The 27,200-nt window shown below is 33.2% G+C and overlaps 2 long non-coding RNA genes across 3 annotated transcripts; one reads left to right on the top strand and one right to left on the bottom strand.

The window, feature by feature from the left end:
* Positions 1 to 525: 525 nt before the first annotated feature.
* Positions 526 to 9,696, bottom strand: LOC146914208 (uncharacterized). 2 transcript variants are annotated; one of them, XR_015014037.1, is made up of 6 exons: positions 9,310 to 9,696; positions 9,076 to 9,167; positions 8,564 to 8,820; positions 2,778 to 2,869; positions 2,266 to 2,522; positions 526 to 725 (listed from the first exon to the last, which is right to left on the bottom strand). It is a non-coding gene; the product is annotated as an uncharacterized LOC146914208 (long non-coding RNA). The 2 variants fall into 2 exon arrangements; XR_015014038.1 differs by lacking the exons at positions 526 to 725; positions 2,266 to 2,522; positions 2,778 to 2,869 and adding an exon at positions 6,824 to 7,023 and having other exon boundaries at positions 9,310 to 9,688.
* Positions 9,697 to 14,518: 4,822 nt separating this feature from the next.
* On the top strand, positions 14,519 to 17,020 carry LOC146914207 (uncharacterized). Its single transcript, XR_015014036.1, has 2 exons — positions 14,519 to 14,629; positions 16,424 to 17,020. It is a non-coding gene; the product is annotated as an uncharacterized LOC146914207 (long non-coding RNA).
* Positions 17,021 to 27,200: the final 10,180 nt, after the last annotated feature.

The raw sequence follows: 27,200 nt of genomic DNA, 5'->3' as shown, positions 1-27,200 counted from the left end.
TGAAACGGTAACCCCTCAATTCAAGACACCAAGGCATAGTTTCCAAAAGAATGTTTCTTGAATGTTAAGCAAGTATTCATTATGCATAAATGAGCATGGCATACGAGGGAGTTTATTAGATAAGTTGAATGGGCATTATGTAATAGTGAATGAGGGAAATGGAACTAGAGCCTCGACGTAGATGTTGAGAACTAGGATGTAGATCATGATTAATTATGTTAAGGGTAATGAATGTCTTTTATGCTTATGAACTTATATGTATTACCCTAAGGATCGATCAAGGATCCGAGTTAAAGGAATTTAACTCAAGTGGTTATAGATTAATCATTCATGTATGCATAAGATTATGACTAATACAAGATGTAGGTGTTCGTGTCTCTCGCTATCCATGTTAGGGGGATACGAGAGGTTCTCGACCTAAGGGGAACGGTTCAAGCCGCAAGGGACCCGCACGACACCGAGGGAGTCCGATGTACGTACATCGGTTGTAACACCCATACTAGAAATTACCTAGGATATCTAGTATGCTCGTTAAACTTGGCATTGGATACATTAAAATTACAATAATAAAATTTCTTCCGAACATATCATAAAACTACTTGTCTATACATTTAAAATAGTGCCACTGACGCGTACAACATACATGCATTGACAAGTAAATATAATTGTCCAGCTTCTTCTTCTACTTCATCACGAACTGCCCTGCTTGCGATCCACCCGTGCCTCTGAAATAAAAAAAAGGGATTGGGGTGAGACGGGATGTCTCAGTGAGTTCCACCTATCCTAGGCTGTAGGCAATCTCAGGGAACCTAGGATCGCCATTTGTCTCTAAACTCAACCATTTTTGGGTTTATGCAATTTTTATCATGCATAACTGAGCGATCGGGGGATAACTAGGATCGCTGTCTAAAAGACTGATATAATCCTAATACATACTCAACTCATAATCATAATTATAATCATAATGTCTGTCATATTATGTTAGAAATGTTAGCGTTGAACAAACAATATTATCTGAGTTGATTTTACGGAATAAACCCAGGTGGAGTAACCCCGGAATTTATTCCACTCTGACCGGTAATAATTTCCAACTGGCGGGAACCCAACTGACGGGGATACCGGACTCCTCTTATTGTCATGGGGTCATCCTTACGGATAGTGCCCGTTCCAACTGGCGGGAACCTTTCGTATCCAACTGGCGGGAATAGCGAAAGCCATGACTTATAAATTATTTAATATTATAAACTGAACTGATTCTCTGATAACTGAGTTAATCCTCAACTCCACTACTGACGAGGAGCTAGAGAGGAAAAACTTATCTTAACTGATTTTCTTATAATGATAATTTTCCTGAGTCTAATAATAAAGACGTAGTAATTTCGTCTTTATTCTGAAATTAATCCTGATACTAACCTATTCAGGTTCTAGGCATATCGTTGTCATATGCCATTCCTAAAAGGTCATAAAATTTCCTCCATATCCTGATAAACTAAATTCGACTAATTAAGCCGAACTTCCATAACTAGGATTCTTTACTTCTAATGATTGGAAATCTACCCATGAATTGTTTACATGACATACTCGTTCTAAATACATCTTTTATGTCAATGTGCAATAATTATGTAATGGCACCTAAGTTGGAGGATTATTAAATATTCTGTCACATAGTAAGAAAATATGCATTAATGTCAATTTGAACATGTTTATGTTACTATCCATGTTGGAGTATCTTAAAACATTCCTGGTTACATAATTGAATAAAAATGAATGTTTCGAATTCTAGCCGAACAATGGCTATATTTATGCATGATAAACTTTCTTGTAAAATTATTTAAGAAAATGTAACCATTTCTAGTAACCAAGGCAAATGTTAAATTCCAACATTTTTCTCAACCATTTATACGAGTAAATATGATATTTGCCTTGTCTAACATTTTCCTCCAACATCTACACTAACATAAACATATTCATAACGTAAAAGAAGATTTAGAATAAACTAGTAATCAAAACATGTGACAATTCAATTTTTCAAACTATGTTTATGTGTATATGCATATCAAACTTCAATTTTTAAACCATATCCTCCAACATTAGGACTAAAATTAATATTACACATTAACTTAAGAAAATTTTAGAACAAAGTAATGGGAAATCTAGCATGTCATAATTATGCTAACTATGTTCTAATGGTTCAAAATCTCACAATAGCATTCTAATGATATAATTCACTACCCAAAGGGAGGTTTACTAACTAAAGGAACTCACCTTAACATTTTTTTTTCTGAAGTCCCGACGCTGCTTAAGTCCCATTTCAGCTCCTGATATGCCCCATAAGCACTTTTCGCCAAAACAGCTTAACTGCAGCTTATGGCTTCTGTACGCTCCAATTTCAGCCCAGACTTCGAACCAAACTCTTATTATGTCTACTAAACATATACATTCAGTTCTGGACCCATTCGTTAACTAAAACTCGCAATTTAGCTTATTCGGCAAAATCTTCTATTAAACCCGTAAGCATTTTCCTGCAAGATTTACCAAACTTCAATTGTGTTTTCTGAGTTCGTTTCTAATCCAAATCACACGAAATTTATATCCAATATGAAGGGAATTACGTGCAGAATCCAAAAATTCAATAATTACTCAGTTTTGGGTTACACAGCAGCATAAATGAGCCAGAAACCATACGAAATTCAACTAATATTCCAATAAAATTCAGCCATAATCCTTACAATCAATTCCAACACTAACATCAAATTCGAGCTTAATAGATAACTCACCTTTTAGCTTCTGAAAACAGCTTATTGCCACACTTGAATTCAACCCTCCTATACCCAAGTTTCATTTTGTGCTTAAATTCTACTTCTTGCTTCTAATCACCAAAACAAACCATTTTACATCAGAATAAGTACACAATCAATCACCAATTAAGCTTTGAAAACAAAAATTTCACACATAGTAATTGAGGAGTAGAGGTACGACCAAGACAGGAAGGAGGAAAAGTTGGAACTAACTATGAATTTTATTGATTCCAAGGACTTAATAACAATTCACAAAGCTTCATATTGACATGGGAGGTTTATGTGTGCAAAATTGGAGAAGGAAGGAAGGAACACGTGGGGAGGGAGGAAGGAGAGAGAAGGGGAAAGAAGGTTCTGTACCTTAGGAGAAAAGAGAAAAATGAGGAGAGAAGGAAGAGTTTTGTCTTGTATAAAAAATATCCATAAGTGGAAAAGACCTTTTTACCCCTTTTCTTTCTACACTCTTCCTCAAGCAAAATATCCGATAAAAATGTAGTAAAAGTTTTAAGCGAGATATTTCGTTCCCTGTAGTCCGTTATAATAATATAATTCGATCCTTAAAAGTTTTATGCACATTTACCATTATGTCCTTCTCTTAAAAATTCCGTCCCCTAAGGTATAGAATAACTGATACTAAATTTTACATGCGGGGTATTACACTCTACCCCCCTTAAAGAAATTTCGTCCTCGAAATTTTAGGGATTTATTTGCTAATAAGCATAAATAATTCCGACTTTAGACTCCAGCATACATCCGTTACTAACTGATTCTTTTTGATCGGCTAAATTATCGATTTCTCATTGCTACACAAGGTTCTTACATAATAACCATCAGTACAATTTGACTTGAGCAGATAGATCAAGAGTGATTTCAAAATCATGATTTCCAATTCCATGGATTAAAAGGATTCGATAATAACTTCCTTAACTGTGAGTCGTGGAATACATTATACATTTCGGACATGATGGAAGGCAAGGCTCGCTGAGCTGATGTGTCTGATATCCTTTGAGTCAATTTCCTTGTTCCACATACTTCTTATAAATCCGACTTAGGTTACTAATACTTGTTCATCTTTTACTGAATTCCGACAATTCTCATACGCTTATCTAAATAACACTTTCGTCGACTTCATCGACCTTATCTTTTCTTGAACGAATCCAACCTTTGAATGATCCACCATACTTCGACTGGCTCAAATAAAATTTTGTTTCTGGACTATGCCTCACCTAACGAGGTCTTATAATAATAATCATACCATACTTCTTATAAGATCGTCCATACTCGGAACAATATCTGACATAAGGTTTATTCCAACGAAAGTAAGAATTGTTCCAACTTTCTCCGTTAATTAATACATAAATAGGTAAATGTTACTTCTGATGTCTGTTATGTTTTATCTGAATAAACTCAACATTGTGCTACCTCTAACATCTGTTGGAAGTACTAACTGACGAGTACAGTCCATAAATCAGATTTAAATACATAGTGTACTAACTGGCGAGTACATTAAATATATAAATCTTATATGAGAATGGTGCACTGACTGGCGAGTACACAATACACGAGGTAGTACAACTGATAGCTTAATACATAACATATATTTGTAGTCATTCAACTTTGCTTCTTCTATACCAGAATTTAAATCAATCACGATACACCTTGATCATATTAGGATGAGTAAAAAGTATCATCATAGATCTTCTCTTGAACTTATATGTTCAAAATATACATTTCATTCTTGAACAATATTGTTATAGCTGTTACTCTAGGGAATGTCTTATCATCTTTTTCTTAATTCCATACTCATAACCTGAACATGCGTAGTCTCATACCGTAGATCACATAATTTTCTAACTTGTGTGATATCAATCTTTTCTTTACCTCAAAATATGGAGTTTAGATTCCTGAACTTCACGACTAAAATTGCATTCAAGCATTTGCATTCATATTCTGAGTAGTATCTGTTCCCTCAAATACATGTTAATATACCTGATATTCCATGATAGTATCTCAAACCAAAATATAAATAAAATCTTCAAGATACAACATTTATATCTTTGCCTCATACATGACTCCTTTTAACTAATCTGATACTTCTAAGTCATTCTTCGAAATCATGGCGTCGATTAACCGGGTTACATACTATAGGTGATTCCAATTTCCTATATTTAATAAGGTAGGAACACCTTCATCCTACTCTTACTACTTGAACTTTTTATATCTGTGAATCATGCGGTTTGGAAAATTGTTTAATTCGTCTCTTAAGATTTCCCATGAATATCTCATTCAAAGTCTTAAACTTTTGCACATTATGTTACTTCTTGCTGATTAATATCTCGCTGCGCTACTCTGATTTATTAGTTCACTTCGCTTAGGCGTACTGCTCCAACCATACTGTAAATTTCTCCATCTCATTACTACATGTTATGAACATGGGGCTAAATTTACACTTCTTGCTATTTCGAGCACCGACTTATGATCACTGACGAGTCATTTTCAAATACTGCAAATTTTTTTTTTTTTCTTTAAACATGCACTACATACTTGTTCTCGCAAAGTGTTACTTGAATGATTCTCACATTCATATTATTTATGAAATAAAACATACTTGAAAATTCGCGGCTTATTTCCATTCTATTTCATTCATGTCGTGCTGATAATTATACTTACCAGCTCTCTTGAGATAACTTCAATTCTCAAAATCCATTCTAATCAACCAAGTCGTTCTTTTAGTTTTTAGAACAATTACGTGAGAAAAATCATCAAAAGAAAATATTTGATTCCTTAATACTTTACTTCATTCTTAACACTTTCGCACTAACAACAACCTTCCATATAACGGAACCTTAAAATAAATTCTCAAATTCAAAAATCTTGATTAATCCTTATCACATCAACCTATTGTATTCATGCGTTAATACATTCTTGTGCTCTTGATAGAGCTTGACATCATTCGTCCATTAGTTCACTGTAGTTTGGCAACTTCTTATTCAGTCTTCATTTTTTTTTTTTTCCAATTAGAAGTTACATCTTGTCTCTGACCATTACCGGGATCTCTTTCCACTTACTGTTATCCTTGTATTTCTTAGTTCGAAGAACAACTTAATATCATGATAAATGCAAGGGGTCATATTCAATTTCCTTAGCGTACAATTCTTATTAGTTTAACTTTCCTGCAATTCCTTGCTAATAAAAAAATACATCCAAATCATGTTCTAATCCGTAAGGATCTTCCCACTACTATTTATTCATCCTCCTTGACTCTTATGTTGCATAACATCTTCACTTTACTGATTCATAAATCTAGCACTTTAGATTTCGGGAGGTGCGACTAATCGAACATAGTTTATCTGACTTACGTTGTCCATTCAATGCTCGCATTGAGGGGATTTCCTTGTCTGCTCCAAAATAATTTACGTATTCCTTAATTAGTTCACTTAACAGTTCAAGCATCAAAATCCAGCTCGTTTCGGCATTCAAGTCCTTCACTTCTTGCATACTCTACATCCACCGAGAGCTTTTGGATTCCATTAATCATCTGACAATTTTTTCATACCTTACATCATACTTCTCATATTGCGACTCTTGTTAAGGTTACAATCATCCCTGAGTCTCTTCCTTCTCTTGTATCCATATACGAAGTGCAGTTTAATAATATCAAAGTACTCCGTCTTACTCATAACATTTTCTATCCATTCCTGAGGAATTTCCATCTTCACAAATCACCAGCCACCTTTTGGCATTAAATACTTCTTTATCAAGATTCGTTATAAAACCTGACTTTCCTTCTTCATGCGCTTCATTCCTCCTAGGTCCTATTCAGCTCTCAGACATTTGTTCTAACTGTCATATACTAGTTTGAGTTGATCAGGCTCAGCTAGATACGACATTTAGAATAAATATCCGGAACCCAATGGTCCCACTGCATTTTATTGAATTCTAATGACCCAAGGCACGGTCTGAATCGACCTGCTCTGATACCAAATTGTAACACCCATACTAGAAATTACCTAGGATATCTAGTATGCTCGTTAAACTTGGCATTGGATACATTAAAATTACAATAATAAAATTTCTTCCGAACATATCATAAAACTACTTGTCTATACATTTAAAATAGTGCCACTGACGCGTACAACATACATGCATTGACAAGTAAATATAATTGTCCAGCTTCTTCTTCTACTTCATCACGAACTGCCCTGCTTGCGATCCACCCGTGCCTCTGAAATAAAAAAAAGGGATTGGGGTGAGACGGGATGTCTCAGTGAGTTCCACCTATCCTAGGCTGTAGGCAATCTCAGGGAACCTAGGATCGCCATTTGTCTCTAAACTCAACCATTTTTGGGTTTATGCAATTTTTATCATGCATAACTGAGCGATCGGGGGATAACTAGGATCGCTGTCTAAAAGACTGATATAATCCTAATACATACTCAACTCATAATCATAATTATAATCATAATGTCTGTCATATTATGTTAGAAATGTTAGCGTTGAACAAACAATATTATCTGAGTTGATTTTACGGAATAAACCCAGGTGGAGTAACCCCGGAATTTATTCCACTCTGACCGGTAATAATTTCCAACTGGCGGGAACCCAACTGACGGGGATACCGGACTCCTCTTATTGTCATGGGGTCATCCTTACGGATAGTGCCCGTTCCAACTGGCGGGAACCTTTCGTATCCAACTGGCGGGAATAGCGAAAGCCATGACTTATAAATTATTTAATATTATAAACTGAACTGATTCTCTGATAACTGAGTTAATCCTCAACTCCACTACTGACGAGGAGCTAGAGAGGAAAAACTTATCTTAACTGATTTTCTTATAATGATAATTTTCCTGAGTCTAATAATAAAGACGTAGTAATTTCGTCTTTATTCTGAAATTAATCTTGATACTAACCTATTCAGGTTCTAGGCATATCGTTGTCATATGCCATTCCTAAAAGGTCATAAAATTTCCTCCATATCCTGATAAACTAAATTCGACTAATTAAGCCGAACTTCCATAACTAGGATTCTTTACTTCTAATGATTGGAAATCTACCCATGAATTGTTTACATGACATACTCGTTCTAAATACATCTTTTATGTCAATGTGCAATAATTATGTAATGGCACCTAAGTTGGAGGATTATTAAATATTCTGTCACATAGTAAGAAAATATGCATTAATGTCAATTTGAACATGTTTATGTTACTATCCATGTTGGAGTATCTTAAAACATTCCTGGTTACATAATTGAATAAAAATGAATGTTTCGAATTCTAGCCGAACAATGGCTATATTTATGCATGATAAACTTTCTTGTAAAATTATTTAAGAAAATGTAACCATTTCTAGTAACCAAGGCAAATGTTAAATTCCAACATTTTTCTCAACCATTTATACGAGTAAATATGATATTTGCCTTGTCTAACATTTTCCTCCAACATCTACACTAACATAAACATATTCATAACGTAAAAGAAGATTTAGAATAAACTAGTAATCAAAACATGTGACAATTCAATTTTTCAAACTATGTTTATGTGTATATGCATATCAAACTTCAATTTTTAAACCATATCCTCCAACATTAGGACTAAAATTAATATTACACATTAACTTAAGAAAATTTTAGAACAAAGTAATGGGAAATCTAGCATGTCATAATTATGCTAACTATGTTCTAATGGTTCAAAATCTCACAATAGCATTCTAATGATATAATTCACTACCCAAAGGGAGGTTTACTAACTAAAGGAACTCACCTTAACATTTTTTTTTCTGAAGTCCCGACGCTGCTTAAGTCCCATTTCAGCTCCTGATATGCCCCATAAGCACTTTTCGCCAAAACAGCTTAACTGCAGCTTATGGCTTCTGTACGCTCCAATTTCAGCCCAGACTTCGAACCAAACTCTTATTATGTCTACTAAACATATACATTCAGTTCTGGACCCATTCGTTAACTAAAACTCGCAATTTAGCTTATTCGGCAAAATCTTCTATTAAACCCGTAAGCATTTTCCTGCAAGATTTACCAAACTTCAATTGTGTTTTCTGAGTTCGTTTCTAATCCAAATCACACGAAATTTATATCCAATATGAAGGGAATTACGTGCAGAATCCAAAAATTCAATAATTACTCAGTTTTGGGTTACACAGCAGCATAAATGAGCCAGAAACCATACGAAATTCAACTAATATTCCAATAAAATTCAGCCATAATCCTTACAATCAATTCCAACACTAACATCAAATTCGAGCTTAATAGATAACTCACCTTTTAGCTTCTGAAAACAGCTTATTGCCACACTTGAATTCAACCCTCCTATACCCAAGTTTCATTTTGTGCTTAAATTCTACTTCTTGCTTCTAATCACCAAAACAAACCATTTTACATCAGAATAAGTACACAATCAATCACCAATTAAGCTTTGAAAACAAAAATTTCACACATAGTAATTGAGGAGTAGAGGTACGACCAAGACAGGAAGGAGGAAGAGTTGGAACTCACCATGAATTTTATTGATTCCAAGGACTTAATAACAATTCACAAAGCTTCATATTGACATGGGAGGTTTATGTGTGCAAAATTGGAGAAGGAAGGAAGGAACACGTGGGGAGGGAGGAAGGAGAGAGAAGGGGAAAGAAGGTTCTGTACCTTAGGAGAAAAGAGAAAAATGAGGAGAGAAGGAAGAGTTTTGTCTTGTATAAAAAATATCCATAAGTGGAAAAGACCTTTTTACCCCTTTTCTTTCTACACTCTTCCTCAAGCAAAATATCCGATAAAAATGTAGTAAAAGTTTTAAGCGAGATATTTCGTTCCCTGTAGTCCGTTATAATAATATAATTCGATCCTTAAAAGTTTTATGCACATTTACCATTATGTCCTTCTCTTAAAAATTCCGTCCCCTAAGGTATAGAATAACTGATACTAAATTTTACATGCGGGGTATTACATCGGTCATGTATGGGAGTGTACTCGGGGTTACTCCACCCGGGACTCTCCGTAAAATGAACCAAGATTATGTTTGATTGTTGAACCCTAACATAATGATATAATGAATGTATTCATGCATGATTATGATATGATGATAGATATGAGCAAGTTATTAAGGATTGCCAAGGACGATCCTAGGTTACCCTATTCGTCCGGTATAGGTTGTGCCATGATTTAATTCATGTTTAGGCTTCGATACATTTAGTGTATCTTAGCAAAGCGGTTCTAGGAACCCTTAACCGCCATGGCACGTATGTTGTTAGCAAGCCTATAACAAATAGGAAAGACCTAAGACGGATATAGCATGCACGACCGTCAAAGGTACAAGTCCACACACGTATAATCAACCGCCAGGTTGTAAAGTAGACACGTGATAACCATAGGTTATCCCCGAGGTTATCACTAGCCTAGGTCTAGAAAGAACTCACTGAGACATTATGTCTCACCCAACTCCTTATTTGTTCAGGTTCACAGGTTGCGCAAGGAAAAGGTAAAGAAAAAGTCTTGGATTGATCGTGACTTCATGGAATCGCTTTGTTGTGAATTAGAGATGTATATGTTATATTATAAGATGTGTATTTATGGGTTTTGTATTTACCCGATGTATGTTAAACCTTTTGGTGTAATAATGTAACATAGAAGCTTTGGATGGTGTTGTAACCGAACTTCCGACTTGATGTCGTGTCTTGTATTTGTATAATTAATGTATCCAATATCAGTTTAACGCTTATTTGATTATTCTAGACACTTTCAAATTTAGGCGTTACAAATTGGTTGGAGTACAACCTTGTTAATACTATCGAATGTTTTTTTTTCATATATTATTTATAAAAAAAATATATTAAATATCTGAATCGCGTATTTTGTGGATTTTATTTTCTTATGTACGCCGATACAATTATTTATATACCTATATAAGAAAATCGATTAAATAACTTTTTAAAACTCATGACTATTTTCAAAATATCAACATCACGGGTAGTGTTTTTATTAGATAATTTTTTATTTTATATGCAAAACACCGTTCAATGTTTTAACAGCGCCCGTTGCAGATTGTATGTGTTTTATGTGCAGAAACAAAGTTTTATGTAAATATATGAGAAAGTTGATATGAGAAAATAGTGGAAACTCATTAATATTGTCAAAGTAAAAACATAATAGTGTTTCTATTAAATAAATTTTTATTTTATATGCAAAACATTGTTCAATGTTTGTATCACACCCGTTGCAGATTTTATGTGCTTATATATGCATAAATAAATTTTTATGTACATATATGAGAAAATCGATATGATAAAATTTTGGAAACTCATGACTATTTTAAAAATATCTATATCATTGTAGTGTTTCTATTAAATAATTTTGGCTTAAGTGCAGTTTTACCCCCCCTATTTTGACTTAAACTGGATTTTACCCCCCCTACAATATATAATAGGTAACAGTGAAAAAATAATACGTGATAATCCATAGTAGACAAAATAAAACACTTCATAAAATGTATGACATCTGAAAATATTATAAAAGAAAATTCGGTAATTCTATCAATAATTCAGGTATATATAACCAAGTTTACATGGAAATTAGGGTAGCCGAAAAAAAGTATAAAATAGAAGGCATCAAACGTGCTCATTGATATGCTCATAGTTTCTAGAACAAACGTGCAGCATCAAATAAGTGTAGAAAATATTTTCTTAAAAAAAAAGGCAAGAGGATAGGAATGAAATTGGTGCGATGCATTTTTTTTAGATGGAATTTGTTAGGTTGAATAATTGCAAACCTAATAAAACAAATGAGCGGGAAAAAATTAGGTTAAATTGCTGCAGACGTAACAAAATTAATAAATAAAGATAATCATTTGCTTATATTTTCTTCAAAAAATCATTTTGCTTATACACACACACCAAAATCCAAAATCTGAAAAATCATTTTGCTTGTATTTCCTTCCATGTATTTTTAATGAGATTTTATTTTGTTTATTCTGATTTACGCACACACCAAAATCCAACAAATCATTTTGCTTACATTTCCTTCCATGTATTTTTAATGGGATTTGTTTTTTGTTTATCCTGATTTTTTTTCCTACCTTTTATCTCTATTTTCTAGTATTTTTACTGCTTTTTTCTCCTTCTAGTTTTATAATTCCTGCTTTTTTTTCCAGATTTTTTTATGCATTTTATGGTATTTTTTGGATTTTGGATTTTGGTGTGTGCGTATAAGCAAAATGATTTTTTGAAGGAAATATAAGCAAAATGATTATTATTATTATTATTATTAAACTGGGGGGTAAAATTCAGAATATTTAATATAACTAATTTAAATAGGTGGGTGCTGAAAAATATTAAACTGGGGGGTAAAATTCCGATTTTTAAAATTGGGGGGGCAAAACTCCGAAAAACATTAAACTGGGAGGGTGAAATTCCGAGTTCTAAAATTGGGGGGGGGGGGGGGGGGGGGGGGGGGGTAAAATCCAGTTTGAGTCAAAATAGGGGGGGAAAAGCTGCATTTAAGCCAATAATTTTTTATTTTATATGCAATACACCGTTCACTATTTACACTACACCTGTTGCAGATTTTATGTGTTATATCTGCAGAAACAAAGTTTTATGTAAATATATGAGAAAGTTGATATAATAAAATTATGGAAACTCAACAATATTGTCAAAATATAAACATTAATATAGTGTTTTTATTGAATAACTTTTTATTTTATATGCAAAACATTGTCCAATGTTTGAACCACACCAATTGCACATTTTACGTGCTTATATATGCATAAATAAATTTTTATTTACATATATGAGAAAATCGATATGATAAAATTTTGGAAACTAATAACTATTTTTAAAATATCAACATCAATGTAGTGTTTCTATTAAATAAAATTAAATTTATATTTAAAACATCGATAAATATTTCCACCACACTCGTTGAAGATTTTATATGTTTATATATGCAGAAGAAATTTTTTATTTAACGATATGTTATAGTCGATATGATAAAATTTGGAAAACTGATGACTATTTTCAAAATATCAACATCCTTGTATTGTTTGTCCAAAATACTGTTAAATATTTACATCACACTCATTGTAGACCTTCTGTGCTTATATCTCTCCAAAATCAAATTTTATGTATACCGATATGAGAAAGTTGATATGCTTAAATTTTGAAAACAAATAATTATTTTAAAAATATTAACATTAATGTATCGATTCTATTAAAAAAAATTATATGCAAATTACTAAGATTAAGAGATTAAAATATATGAGAATAACTATTTTTCTATACTTATGGCATACTGCACTATATTTTTCTTGTTATTTACCATGAAACCCACTAAAGAAGAAGAAAGATGACACAAATTGACTTTTTTTATTTGCAAAAAATAGAGAATTTGTTATATCAACTTTATATGTGGAAATGCAAATTAGTTACAATGTTTTTTGTAGAGAAAAAATTGGCTACACCTTTTTGTTTTTAATTTAAAAAAATATAATATTTTAAAAGTATTCCAAAGACTTATTAATTTTGCATCCTAAAAAACAAATATGTGTGGAAATTTGTTAATGTGTGGATAGTTCCATACTATTTGTTTTTATTTAAGTCATTTCTTAAAAAATGATTTAATAATTCTATAATTATCCGTGAAAATTTGTTAGAGTATTATCCGTAATTTTATTAACAAATTAATTAATTTCATAGTTATCTGTGAAAATTTGTTACAATTGTGATGACCACTATCCATAATTAAGTTTAATTTTTTTTAAAAAACAATTAAATTAAATTTTGCAAAATGACCAATATGCACATAAAATTAAGGTAATCATGAGTTTTAAAGAGGACGATTTTGAAATTTTGTTGTACTTCAACTTTCATATATTGTTAGTAGATTTGGGCTGCACGTAATGATGTCATTTGGAATGACGCTCATCATACTTCGATGAGCAATGGGATGATAGCACTAGATACATGGCAGGAATGACAAGAGGTTCATAAACAACCCTCACCAATGACTGTGTATCACAGGCAGAATAGAGTGAAAGGTAACAACTCAGTTTGGGAGAAACCAAACGAGACATGGTTGAAATTTAATGTGGATTCCGCATTCCCTGACCGTAACAATATTGCATCTTTTGCGTATTCTGTTAGAGACACCCGCATGCAATTTATTCGGGCTCAAACGAAATGGCAGCGGACAAATATGATAGTTTTGGAGGGGGAGGAAGTAGCCTTACTCGAGGCCCTTCACTTTGCGGATGCAAACAGATGATACCGGTTTGTCTTCGAGTCTGACTCTTATACTCTAGTGCAGCTCTATTGTCTCCAGGCCATGGTGATTCAGATTTCTATGCTACTGTTTCTGTAACGCCCTATTTTATTAATTATTTATTTTATCGAGTTTAGTATCTTTTTGTATAATTATTTGAATTATTGTGATGTGTTATATGTGTTATATGTGCTCATATGTGATTAATTGCCTCTGTGTGTATTTTTGGTTGGGATTATTAGAATTCGGTGTTAGAAGAGTAATAATTAGACATTTTACTAAGTTGAGTGAGCAGTAATATTTTTCTAATTATTTGTGAGCCGGTAAGTGACCGTTATTATTATTATTATTATTTTACCATTAAGTGAGTAGCCCTATTGTGAGTGGACTATATTATAATAGAATAAAGAAAAGAAATAATAGAATAAGAGAAAGAGGAGAGAAAGAAAGAAAGAAACCCGTGAAAGAAAAGAGGGAAGAGAAAGAGAAGAAGAAAAGAAGAGGAAGAAAGAAGAATAGAGAAGAAAAAGGGGAGATTGAAGTTTTGCTAGGATTTTGCCAATCTAAGGTAAGGGTGGGATTAACTTTCTTTAATTTTAGGTTGTATAATTCTGAAATTGAGTTTAACATGTTGTTGTTTGTGAATTGTGCTCTAATTGTTAAATTGAGTTATGTTGTTGTTAATTGTGGTGGAATTCATGTTTAATTGATGTTGTTGTTGATGATTTACACCTTGGGTGTTTATAATTTCAGATTTGTAGTGAGAATTGAGTTGTTATGAAGAATTGGTTTAAGTATGTTGTTGTTGGTGAATTGTGCTCTAATTGTTAAATTGAGCTATGTTGTTGTTGAATTGTGCTTGAATACATGATTATAAGTTGTGGTTGTTGTTGATTGTTGTTGATAATGCTTGGGTATGAATTAAGAATGAAGTTGTTGATGTTGGATTGAGTTGTTGTGAAGTTTGAATAATATAGGATGTTTTTTTCTGACTTTTTCATCTCTGCCCCAAAATTCAACTGAAATCTGGTATTGATCGGTGCAGAATTAGTCTTAGGGGTACACACAAAAGTTGTAGGTATGGATGTTAGCTTTCTAATTCTGTTGGTTTGACTTCAAAAGGATTTATAGAGCTTGGGTTATGGTCAAATTACTGCACGTAGGTCACAGTGAATTTTTATGGAATTTCAGCTCAACTTTTTCTATGAACCGTGAAACTTTCTCAAAATCAATATTGAGTTTAATGAAGATATGTGAATGATTGTTAGGTGATGAATATGATTTTATATGATGTTGTTCATGATTGATGAATTATGAAATTATGATGCGAAATCGTTGTTGTTGTCATTGCCGCTGTTGTCGTCAACGTCGTCAAAGTTGTAAGTTCTTATGAAAATGTCAAGTTGTTAAGTTGTTAAGTTGTTGAGTCCATACATAATTAAGTTGAGGGCTTGATGCCTTGGAGCCTTTGCTCAATTAAGTTGAGGGTTTGATGCCCTGGAGCTTTTGCTCAATTAAGTTGAGGGCTTGATGCCCTGAGAGCCTACGCTCTATACGTTGGGGGCTTAATGCCCTGATTGGTAACACATGCATAATTAAGTTGTCAAGTTGATGAAGTTGTCGATGTTGTTGTCGTGTTGTCAAGTTGATGAAGTTGTCATTGCAATTGTCGTTGATGTTGAGTTGTCGATGTTGTTGTCGTCGTGTTGTCAAGTTGTCGAAATTATGTGAAACATTAACATTGTTTGATGATTGTTGTTTATGTTGTTACGTATTATCATGACTTATGTTGATAAACCATTTGAAATGGAATTTAAAGAAGTTGTTTATTTTGAGGCCGTAGTGCCATTTTGTTGAATAATGAAATGTTTTTCCGTTGTGATGTAATTTGAATTATTGATAAAAGATGTTTAAATAAATAGTAATTTTACTCTATTTATCTTTTAAAGAAGTGTGACATCCTGTTAAGTCGAATACTCTGATTTTTATGTAGTATTTTATATGTTGGGAAAACGGGGTGTTACAGTTTCTAGTATTATTTATTAGTTTTTTTTGCATTCCAACTTTGAGGTGAAGTTTGTTAGGAGACAAGCGAACATGGTTGCTCATATTTTAGCTAGGGCGGACTGTTCTTGGGATAGTCACCGTATTTTTTATTCTTGTCCTTCTTGTATTGAACATTGGTTGATTAACGATAATAGTTAACTTTGCTTCGGTAAATAATATTGACAATATTGTTGATGATAGTCACTCATGCACTATTTTTAGAGTCACTTTTAGTTTAATATTTATTTTAGGGTAATTTTAAATAAATTGTTGTTAGTAATTTATTGAGTCAACTAATGTTCTATTGGTCAATTAGTGTGCCATTTACAAAAGTGTGATAATAATTGAAAGAGTGGTGAATGAAAAGAATTCAAGTATTTGCATTAAGAAATCAATTGGGCTTTATTATGTGTCCCGAAAGAAGAAAGAAACAGGAAATCAATTGGGCTTTATTATGTGTCCCGAAAGAAGAAAGAAACAGGAGCTAGGTCACTTGAAAAGTGTTAAGAGTCCCACATAGGTTAGGAGTTGGTCTGATAATTTGTTTATAAGTGGGGGAAATCCCCACGATTTCTAAGAAAAAAGAAAATATAAAAGGAACACGCACACAATTGAGAAAGGAGGTTTTTTGGGCACAGGAGATTCACTTTTCCGGAGAATTGTTCACGTGTCACGAGAGAGGAGAGCACATGGATATGGAAAAACTTCATTAGCGATTGGAATTAATTTGAGGAGCAACGTCGACAACGACGAAACTTTATTGGTTTAATTTCTTTACTATGTTGTTTATTTCTTTCATCATGTGTAGCTAAATTTCCCTTGTGTTGAGACTTACATGAATCCGATGTAATCTTATGGGAACCCTAATTTGTTGAACTCCTTTGAATATCAATGCAAGTCTTGTTTTTATTCATATCATCTTGTGTTTAATGCTTTTTTATGTTTATTACTGACTACTAGCCCTAGCTTGATAAATTTGCAGACTGATCTTAGAACTTGATTGACCACTAACCCTGGCTTTTAACTCTGAACTAGGTGGTATGTTTAACCTAAGTAATTAAGCTAGAGATAGACAATTATTAGGTTATGATATAGGGATTAACGGGATTAGAGGATTTGAAGTAATTTAAGGAGGATTGCTTCAGTTAGGGGTGGCAAAACGGGTCTGACCTGCCGGGCCGGCCCATTTGGCACGCTATTTTTGGCGGGTTGAGTCGAAGTTTTGAACTCGCTTTCTATAGTTGGCTCGTCTTGTCTCGTTAAAATACGGGGTGGGTACGGGGCGGGGCGGGGCGACCCGCTTAACTCGTTGGAAATGGGACGGGCATGGGGCGTGGCGGGGCGGCCCGCTTAACTCGTGTTTCAATTTGTTATTTTGAGTCTTATTTTATGTTTTTGGATTTATTTTGGTTGTTAGATATATTTTGATACTTATTTTATGCTTTTGGATTTATCTTGGTCGTTGAGTTTATTTATTTTGAAACTTATTTTATAATTTGGTTGTTGGATTTATTTTATTATTTGTTTTATGTTGCGCATTTACCTTATTTTGCTATTAGTTATGATGTTGAATTCGACAATTCGATAATTATCTTGTTTTTCACAAATTTACTTGCTACCTATTCTTTTATATTTTTTTACGATAAAAGCAACATAGTTTTCTTTTTTGTAACAATTAAGTTGTAAAAAAAAAGTTTTTGTTTGGCGGGCAGGCCCGCCAACTCGCAAGCCCGCCACTAAACGGCGCGGGGGTGAGATTTTGGACTCGGTCACAATATTTGACTCGGATCGTCTCGTCTCGTTTGTAGCGGGCTTAGACGGGGCGGGCCTAAATGGGGCGGGCCGGCCCGCTTTGCCATTCCTAGCTTCAGTTATGAGGATGACAAATCCATGTATGGCTAAAGGTTTGTTGAGTTCTCTTCCATGCAGAGAATACTTATGAGGATGACAAAGCTGATGACTTTTGCAAAATTCCAATAACATCAAAATGTCTTAAAGATAGTGACGTAAAGCATGACTCAGTCTAGAAATATATCAATGTTCAACATTTACAACAACAATTAATGATAATGCATAAAACTAAAATGAATATGAATGAGATCCATAAGCAAATGATGACTCAACAAAGTGTCACATACCAATTCTTGTAAAACTAAAATGTCACATAGCGATTGATATGAATGAAAATACAAGCAAATGAGATCCATTAGCAATTGTGTTGTTGCTAATTAATTAAAAGTTCCGAGGAAAGTCTCAAAATTGGGATTTCACTTGCTATGTTTTATTCTTGTAAAACTAAGGATTTGCCCACGATGCTTAACTCCAATTCTTGCAAACTCTTTAACCAGGCTTTTCTTGCATGCACTTAACCAATTCTTATTAATTTCATTTGAGCAACTTTTGTCACCTTTATCAACAACCTAAACACTACTTTTTACTGAAGAACCCATTGTTCACTCCTGCGCATTCCATGTATGCTTTGAATTCCCCCAAAATATCATGAGCTTGCCTGACAAAATGATCCACAATCATGAGCTCGGATAACGAAATGGTCGCGAACTGGAAACCCTAGAGTGGTACTCCTTCTCTTCACTGTTCATACAAACAAAAAGACCCCCTTCCTCTCCCCCTTGCGGCTGCGTGTGGTCTTCACATTTGGTCACCGTCTCTTGTGCTGCTTTCAAAATAATAATGAGATTCATGATCCAAACATTCTTAAGATTGTAAGTTCATTTGCATATGTTACGATATTATGATCAATATTTTAAAATAACTCATTCAGCTGATGAACTAATCCTCATCATGAATTGAATTTCCTCTCGCTTTGATAAAGGTATGCATATATCAAACTTCCAACATACTTATTCTGCATTCTTTGTTTTCAATTTTTTTATTTGGTTCTTAGATTTAGAATTATCTTTGTTTATGTTTTAATTATATATATGATATTGTTTATTTTTTTGTAGGCATGTTGTTTTTACCATTGTGTCTTAATGACCTCGCTTATGTTATTTCGCAGAGTATTAGTTAATGTCTTCAAACAATAATTAACATTGTTTCATCTGCAAGGTATGTTTCGTCTTTTTTGACTTATTTACTTTGCTTAATGATACCTCAGATAAATCAATGAGAAAATGAAACTTAAATATTATAATTTGTCCTTCTTTTTTCTTCCTAAATTTTAGATTAAAAGAAATAACATGATGGTGACGATTAAGAAGTGGAAGGGGATAATACTTGTCACCATTCAAAAGTTTTATTTGAAGAATGACATGGATTCTCCTTATAATAGGGGTAAATTGTATTGTGCTTTTTCACCATATTATTATATTTAACAAGTTTAATATGATAATATGGTGAAAAAGCACAATACAATTTACATTTATGAGAAAGAGAATCCATGTCATTCATCTTATAAAATTTTCGAATGGTGACAAGTATTATCCTCTTCCACTTCTTAATCGTACCATAATGTTATTTCTTTTAAGACAATATTTGGGAAGAAAAAAAAATGAAAAATTATAATATTTTACTGTTATTTTCTCATTGATGTAACATTAAACAAAGTAAACAAGTCAAAAAAAGGCGATACATACATTGCAGATAAAACAATGATCATTATTATTCAGACACATGAATTAATATTGTGCAAAATAACATAAGCGAGGTCGTTAAGGAACGATTGTAAAAGCAAATATATATGATTAAAACATAAACAAAGATATTTCAAACTCTAAGCATCGAATGAAAAAATTCTAAAACAAAGAATGCAATATGTTGGAAGTTTGATTTATGCATACCTTTTTCAAAGCGAGAGAGAATTCAATTCATGATAATAATCAATTCATCAGTTGGATGGATTATTCTAAAATATCGATCATATGCCATAACAAGTGCAAAAGAACTCACAATCAAAAGTATGCTTGGATCATAAATCTCGTTATTCTTTTGAATTTTAAAAAATCTCACATATACACAAAAATATAGACTTTGACAAAAATTGCATGTAAATGAAGTACATTATCAAAGGATAATCAATCTAAAGTTGGAATCACAGAAACAGAAAATTGGGAAGTACCAATGAAGAAAGAGAGATACATACCTATGGGTTTGAAAGTGTCAACAAGAGAGAGTGATGAAATGTGAAGATCACGCGCAGCCGCAAGGGGGAGAGCCAGTGAGCATTTTTGTTTGTGTGAACTGTGAGGGGAGAGAGAGGGAGAGAGAGAGGGAGAGAGAGAGAGAGAAGAGAGAGAGAGAGAGAGTAGTGCTCTAGAGTTTCCTAACAAAGTCCTCTAAAACTTGAAACAAAGCTTTAGAGGGTATCTTAATGTATAGATACCTGCTCGTTAAGCCTAGACCTTGTATGGAAACTAGAACCTGTAGAGTTATGGAATCCATTTTTCTGTTGCATTACCCCAATGAGTGTGAAGTATACTAAGGAATATATAACCATGCTGAATTATTTGACTCTCTACTCTTGGTCTAGAGCGGCTTGCTGCCATAAAGAAAAGTGACAACAACGTAATGATATTCTGATATAGTATCCTCAACCACTTACCGGCGGTGCAATGAGATAATTACTCGTAAAGTAAAGATCTAAACGATAAATACCATCATGGTATGGAGTCCCTTCTGCTATGATAATAATAGCCATCAACTAATCCATACATGATTCATAAACCCGACCAAATGTTAAATCTAATGGAGATAAAATAAACAGTCAAAGAAACGATGAGATTGAACAAAATACCATAAATTTGTTGATTTCTATGGTATTCAGATTACAATATTCTTATTTATTTATAAATTTATAATTTCTAAATTCCAATTTCAAAATAAATATTTAGACAATACTTAGGAAAAGACTTAGTAAGCTTTCCATAAGGCTGCTTTAAATTTAGAATTATCTTTGCTTAGATTTTAATTATATATATGGTATTGTTTATTTTGTTGTAAGCATGATGTTTTTAGAATCGTGTCTCAATGATAGCTTATGTTATTTCGAGAGTATTATTCCATGTCTCCGAACAATAATGACCTTCGTTTTATATACAAGGTATGTTTCATCTTTTTACACTTATTTACTTTGATGAATGATACCTAAAATAAATCAATGAGAAAATGGCACATAAGTATTATAATTTTTCCTTTTTTTTTCCTTGCTATATTTTTAGATTAAAAGAAATAACATGATGGTGACGATTAAGAAGTGGAAGGGGATAATACTTGTCACCATTCGGAAGTTTTATTTAAAGAATCCATGAATTCTCCTTTTGATAAAGGCAAATTCTTTTGTGCTTTTTCACCATATTATCATATGAAACTTGTCTCCTTATGATAATATGATTAGGAAGTTGACAAGTTTAATATGATAATATGGTGAAAAACCCAGTACAATTTACATTTATTAGAAGGAGAATCCATGTCATTCTTCAAATAAAATTTCCGAATGGTGACAAGTATTATCCCCTTACCACTTCTTAATCGTACCATCGTGTTATTTCATTTACTCAAAAATTTGGGAAGAAAAAAAATGAAAATTATAATATTTTTGTGTCGTTTTCCAATTGATTTATCTGAACTATCTATAAGCGAAGTAAACAAGTCAAAAAAGCAAAACATACATTGCAGATAAAACGATATTATTATTCGAACACATGGAGTAATACTCTACAAAATAACATAAGCGAGGTCGTTAAGGCACGATTGTAAAAACAATATGCCTACAACAAAATAAACAATACCATATATATAATTAAATTATAAACAATGATATTTCTATTTCTAAGCCTCGAATGAAAAAAATCAAAAACAAAGAATGTAGAATTTGTATTTTGGAGGTTTAATTTATTCATACCTTTATCAAAGCGAGAGAGAATTCAATTCATGATATTTATCAATTCATCAATTGAATGGATTATTCTAAAATATTGATCCCATAACAGGTGCAGAAGAACTCACAATCCAAAGTATGTTTGGATCATGAATCTCGTTATTCTTTTGATTTTAAAAAAATATCTCATAAGACTTTGACAAAAATTGCATGTAAATGAAGTGCATTATCGAAGGATAAACAATCTAAAGTTGGAAACACATAAAATTTGGAACTACTAGTGAAGAAAGAGAGATACATACCTATGGGTTTGGAAGTGTCAACAAGAGACAATGATGTAATGTGAAGATCACTCGCAGCCGCAAGGGGGGGCAAGGAGCATTTTTGAATTATTTGACTCTTTACTCTTGATCGAGAGTGGCTTGCTGCCATAAAAAAAGTGACAACAACGTAATGTTAGTCTGATATAGTATCCTCAACCACTTACCGGCGGTACAATGGAATAATTACTCGAAAAGTAAAGATCTAAACAGTAAATAATACCATCAAGGGATGGAGTCCTTTCTGCTCCGATAATAATAACGCTCAACAAATCCTTCCTTGATTCATAAACCCGGCCAAATATTAAATCTGATGGAGATAAAAGAAATAGTCAAAGAAACGATGAGATTGAACAAAATACCATAAACTTGTTGATCTCTATGGTATTCAGACTACAATATTCTTAGTTATTTATTTATTTATAAAATTATAATTTCTAAATTCAAATTTCAAAATAAATATTTAGACACCACTTAAGAAAAGACTTAGTAAGCTTTCCATAAGGATATATATATCATGAAAAATACCAAGAACTATCACCTTTTATACAAGACTACCAATACCTATATTTCAATTGCCCCTAAACAGAGAAAAAGAAAAGAAGATATGCTAGGTTGACTCACACTAACAAAAATTAGTTTCACTAGGAAACAATTGCTGGTGATTTTCTTATTGGGAGAGGCCGACTAAAGATTGGATTGTTGAAGGAAGATAAATGTAATGTGAAGCATTTGGATATGAATTCAATATTTGGGATGAAACTGATATAATAATGAGATTAATAAATTGTGAACAGTTGGAATTAAAACTGACATAATGAAGAAACAGTGAAGAATTGGAATTGAAACTGTCAAGCTAATATAATGAGAATGAGAAACGGTACTAATGAAGTTAATAGAATGCCACATCAAATATTACATGACTTGGTGCAAATTGAACGTAGATAGATCATAGATGACATGTCTTTGCCAAGGCTTGAGGGTCTATTTAATAATAATAGAATAGATAGATAGATAGATAATACCTCTCAAAAAAAAAGATAGATAAGTAATAATAGATGTGAATATTGTAATTAGTTAGAAACTCTCCCTATAAAAGGAGAGCTCGCCTAGTTTCAAAAATACACCAAAGAGTTTCATTGAGTTGTCGGGAACTCTTTCTCTCTTCTCCCTTTCATGACTTATGTTGACGAGTCTTTATTCTCTTCATCTCCTTTTTCTGTCCCTTCGGAATTAAGAGTGTTCTTAAGACCATAGTTCATTTTCGGTTTAATGTCCCTTCTGAATTAATAATGGTCTTAAAAACATAGTCCCTTCGATAATATAAGTCCCTTCAGAATAAAGAGTACTATTAAGATCATATTCTCTTTATGGAATAATAATGTTCCGTCGGAATTAAGAATGATCTTAACGGTGTATAAATATTCTTTCAATAATTTTATAATTGAGGAGAAATTAAAAAGGAGAGATGGTTGTATCATCATATTTGAGTGGTCGTAGTACCATATTGATAATTTGGATAACTTAAAGTTAGAATTCTGTTAACACCATATTTGAGTGGTCTCACCACCTTAACAGATTGGTAACAATATGATATTAAAGTGGTTTCAGTATTAAAGAGTGGTCTTAGTACCATATTTGGAGGTGTAATTCTCGAACGGTTTTCTACAGTGCAGTAGTTAATCGAACAGTTGTAGCTGAACTTGTTTTATCCTGGATGCGGCGTGGTTGATAGTCTGTCTTGCACAATTTTTGGCAGTGCCACGAAACGTCTTAAAGAGAGCGGTGTGGTCGTGACTCAACCTAGCAACAACTTCGGTGGATAATATAATTTGGAAATCCAAATACAACTGTTTGGAAATCCAAAAACAACACCATGTGTGTCAATTGTAAAATTTCTTCCCCCCCCCCCCCCCCCCCCCCACACACACACACACACACACTTTTTGCTCGCACCCAGCCAAACTGACCAAAATACCCTTGCGTTAGTTAACTAACACAAGTGTAAAACTATGCATTACTTAACTAACACGACGTCACTTAAGATAGAGGTGTGAAAGATACATTGTATAAGTGCCAGCACATCAAAGAGTCGTTTGAAATCCATCCCTTGTATGAAGAATTAATCAGCGTAAAGACAGCTGTAGGAGTACTATATGCAGACAAGAGAATGAAGTTGTGGAGTAGTGGTTGTACAATGGTACTATTGTCCTTTTCCTGCGTTCTTCAGTGGATAAGCATCCAATTGTTTTATCTTGGTTTTCGGGTGTCAAACATTGATTACGTTTGAACCTTTTTAACCTTTGATATCTCATTTTTTCCTGGGAGGGAAAAAATAAGAAAAAAAAACCCTTGAGAATCGAGGTCCGGGAGTTGTTTTCGCTACGGGAAGGTGTTAGGCACCCATAACGACTATAGTATCCTATAGGAACCGTCTTTACTTTCTACGCGCGCGCTTTATTCTTAAATGCTATTTGAAAAATGATATTTACACCTAAGAGTTTACTAAGTGAAGAATTGGAGGAAGAAGAAGATGTTTGAATTTTGTTTTATTGGATTTGGAGAAGTTTTGACTTCTTGCCTACATACCCTTTTAAGGGATCAAACTCCATGTAGTTCTCTTCCAAACGATGTTTTTGTTTTTGTTGGTTGATTTTAATTTTGAAAATGGAATTTTGAAGAATGAGAGAGAGAGGCTTCAAGGGCATAAGATTGTGAACTATGAGGTGGAATTAGTTATTTTGCAAAAGGAGTCTAAGTATGGTTAAGGTTCATTAGGATTTTATTTAAGAAAATAAAGGGAAAATTCAATGGGATTTTGATCCCAAGGTTTATTTAGAAAATCATTTGGGTGATGTTGTTCATATTTTTTGGAAAAGAGAATTTTCTAAGTATTGTGATTCCTAAGCATACATCTAAAGCATACATTCCCTAAGCATACATCTAAAGTATCCATGTGATGTGTGTGCATGTGTCGGTGCTTGTGTCGGTGTACATCATTAGAGTCCATTGTCCTTTACATATGCCCTAATTTACATTCTATGGTCTTGCAAAAATTGAAATTGCATAAGATAAAGTACAAAAATCCTAGGTTATACATGCTAAGCTTTTGTAAGAAATATAAATTGCAAGAAAATTAAGCTAGAATATGAGATGAGATGAGCTTATGGAATGCATGAAACATGAAATGAAAGGGTTAGTAATATAAGGCATAATAGAATAGTAATTATAAGCAAGCAAAATAGTGCCAACAAAGTGACAAAAACTTAGCAAAGCAAGTGGCAAAATATGGCTAAAAGTTCACCACAACAACAAGGCAAACACATGACCTATAATTCCCATATCATGACCACTTCACAATGTGTTTTATCTCAGTCACAACACAAGAATTATGAGGAAATATCAAGCCAAGCCTCATAGCACATTTTTAGGCATATTTTACACTTTATTTTCACAAGAATACTCACATTACTTGCAAAACAAGAAAGCAAAAATTAAACACCCAAAGCAAAAGGACATTAGCCATTTTCAGAGGTAAACATATCACAATATCAAGACTTAAGCATCAATACCACATAGCATAATATCTTGATCAAGATATAGTAAAACTTCACAAGATTTATGAAGAAAAAGTAAACAAAACACAAGACATTATCACACATATTTTTAATCAAGATTTATAATGTAAAACAGATCAAGAATTATAAAAAAAAAATACAAGAAAACAACTAGAATTTTTTTTAGGAAGTTTAACAAAATTTTCAAGTGAAACAGTAGTGTAAACAACAACATGCAGTGTTAAAGTAGCAAGAAAATAGGTAAAAACGAAATCCAGTACAGAAAGTAGGCCCAAGCCCACACACATATGGATTCTGGATCACAAGGGAGCTTGTGGAACGTAGGATTGATCCAGAGAGGCTAACCCTAGATCTAACGGTGGAGGTTCAAGGTCCAGGGGTGAAACGAATGAACCGGTACGGTTTAACTGAACCAGACGGTTCAACAACATTTATATAAAGGAAAGAAGACCGGTTCATTTCATTTCTCCCATTCGTTTCTCTCTCTAAGTCTTCAGACTTCTCTCCCTTCTCTCAAAGTTTCCGATCATCTTCTCCGGCGGGTTTGACCACCGCCGGCGAAGATTTCGGTGACGGAACCCTAACTTTCTCCGATCTACATGGATCGAAACCCTAATCTACTCTATTTTTCATGCTGATTTCAAATATGAACTTAGATTTGAAGAATAAATGGTGAATCTTCGTAGATCTACATCTTAGGGTTCGACTTCAAAACTTTTTCAATCTTTTTCAATCTTTTTCAAACGAACAAGTCTCAGGACTTGTTAATCTACTTCGATTCACCGTTTATTTACGTTTGTGGACCTTCAGTGAACTTTTACGATGAAAATGAGAAGGTCTCTTGTGTTTACCTGAATTTGATTTGGAGATTCGAACGAAAGGATCCGTGAAAGCTTCTGGTAAGTTGAACCGAAAATAAATCGGTATACTCTTCTCTCTTCTTCACTGATTTAATTCCTCTTCTTCTTCTTCTCTGATTTTCTGTGATCGTGTTTGAATCCGCTACTACCAGTGGTGGATTCGCACTGGAATTGCAGGAAAGATGATTCAATGATGAAGATTCGTAAATGAATCACTGAGAATCATCCTGGATTCGTTGCATTTGATCTTGATTTTGCATTCTGGAATTCTAGGTTTTTGGATTGTTCTTCGTGTTCTTGGTTTGATTCTGAGTTTTTTGGTTATTCTGTGATGGATCAGTGTGAAAATTGTTATGAATTGTTGTGTTTTTGTGATGAATTCGTTCGAGATTGATGAAATTGGAAACGGTTAGGGTTTCTGGTTCATGTGTTCTTGATGAAATTCATGTGAATTTGAGACTTTGATTCGTTTTTTCTGGAAAATGGGAATGGATATGTG

The sequence above is a fragment of the Medicago sativa genome, chromosome 6 (assembly GCF_051527215.1).
Source record: "Medicago sativa cultivar Bolivia chromosome 6, Bolivia_mono, whole genome shotgun sequence".
Taxonomy (NCBI): Eukaryota; Viridiplantae; Streptophyta; class Magnoliopsida; order Fabales; family Fabaceae; genus Medicago; species Medicago sativa.
Note: the sequence above shows the minus strand (reverse complement) of the source record. Positions and strands in the feature narration are given on the sequence as shown.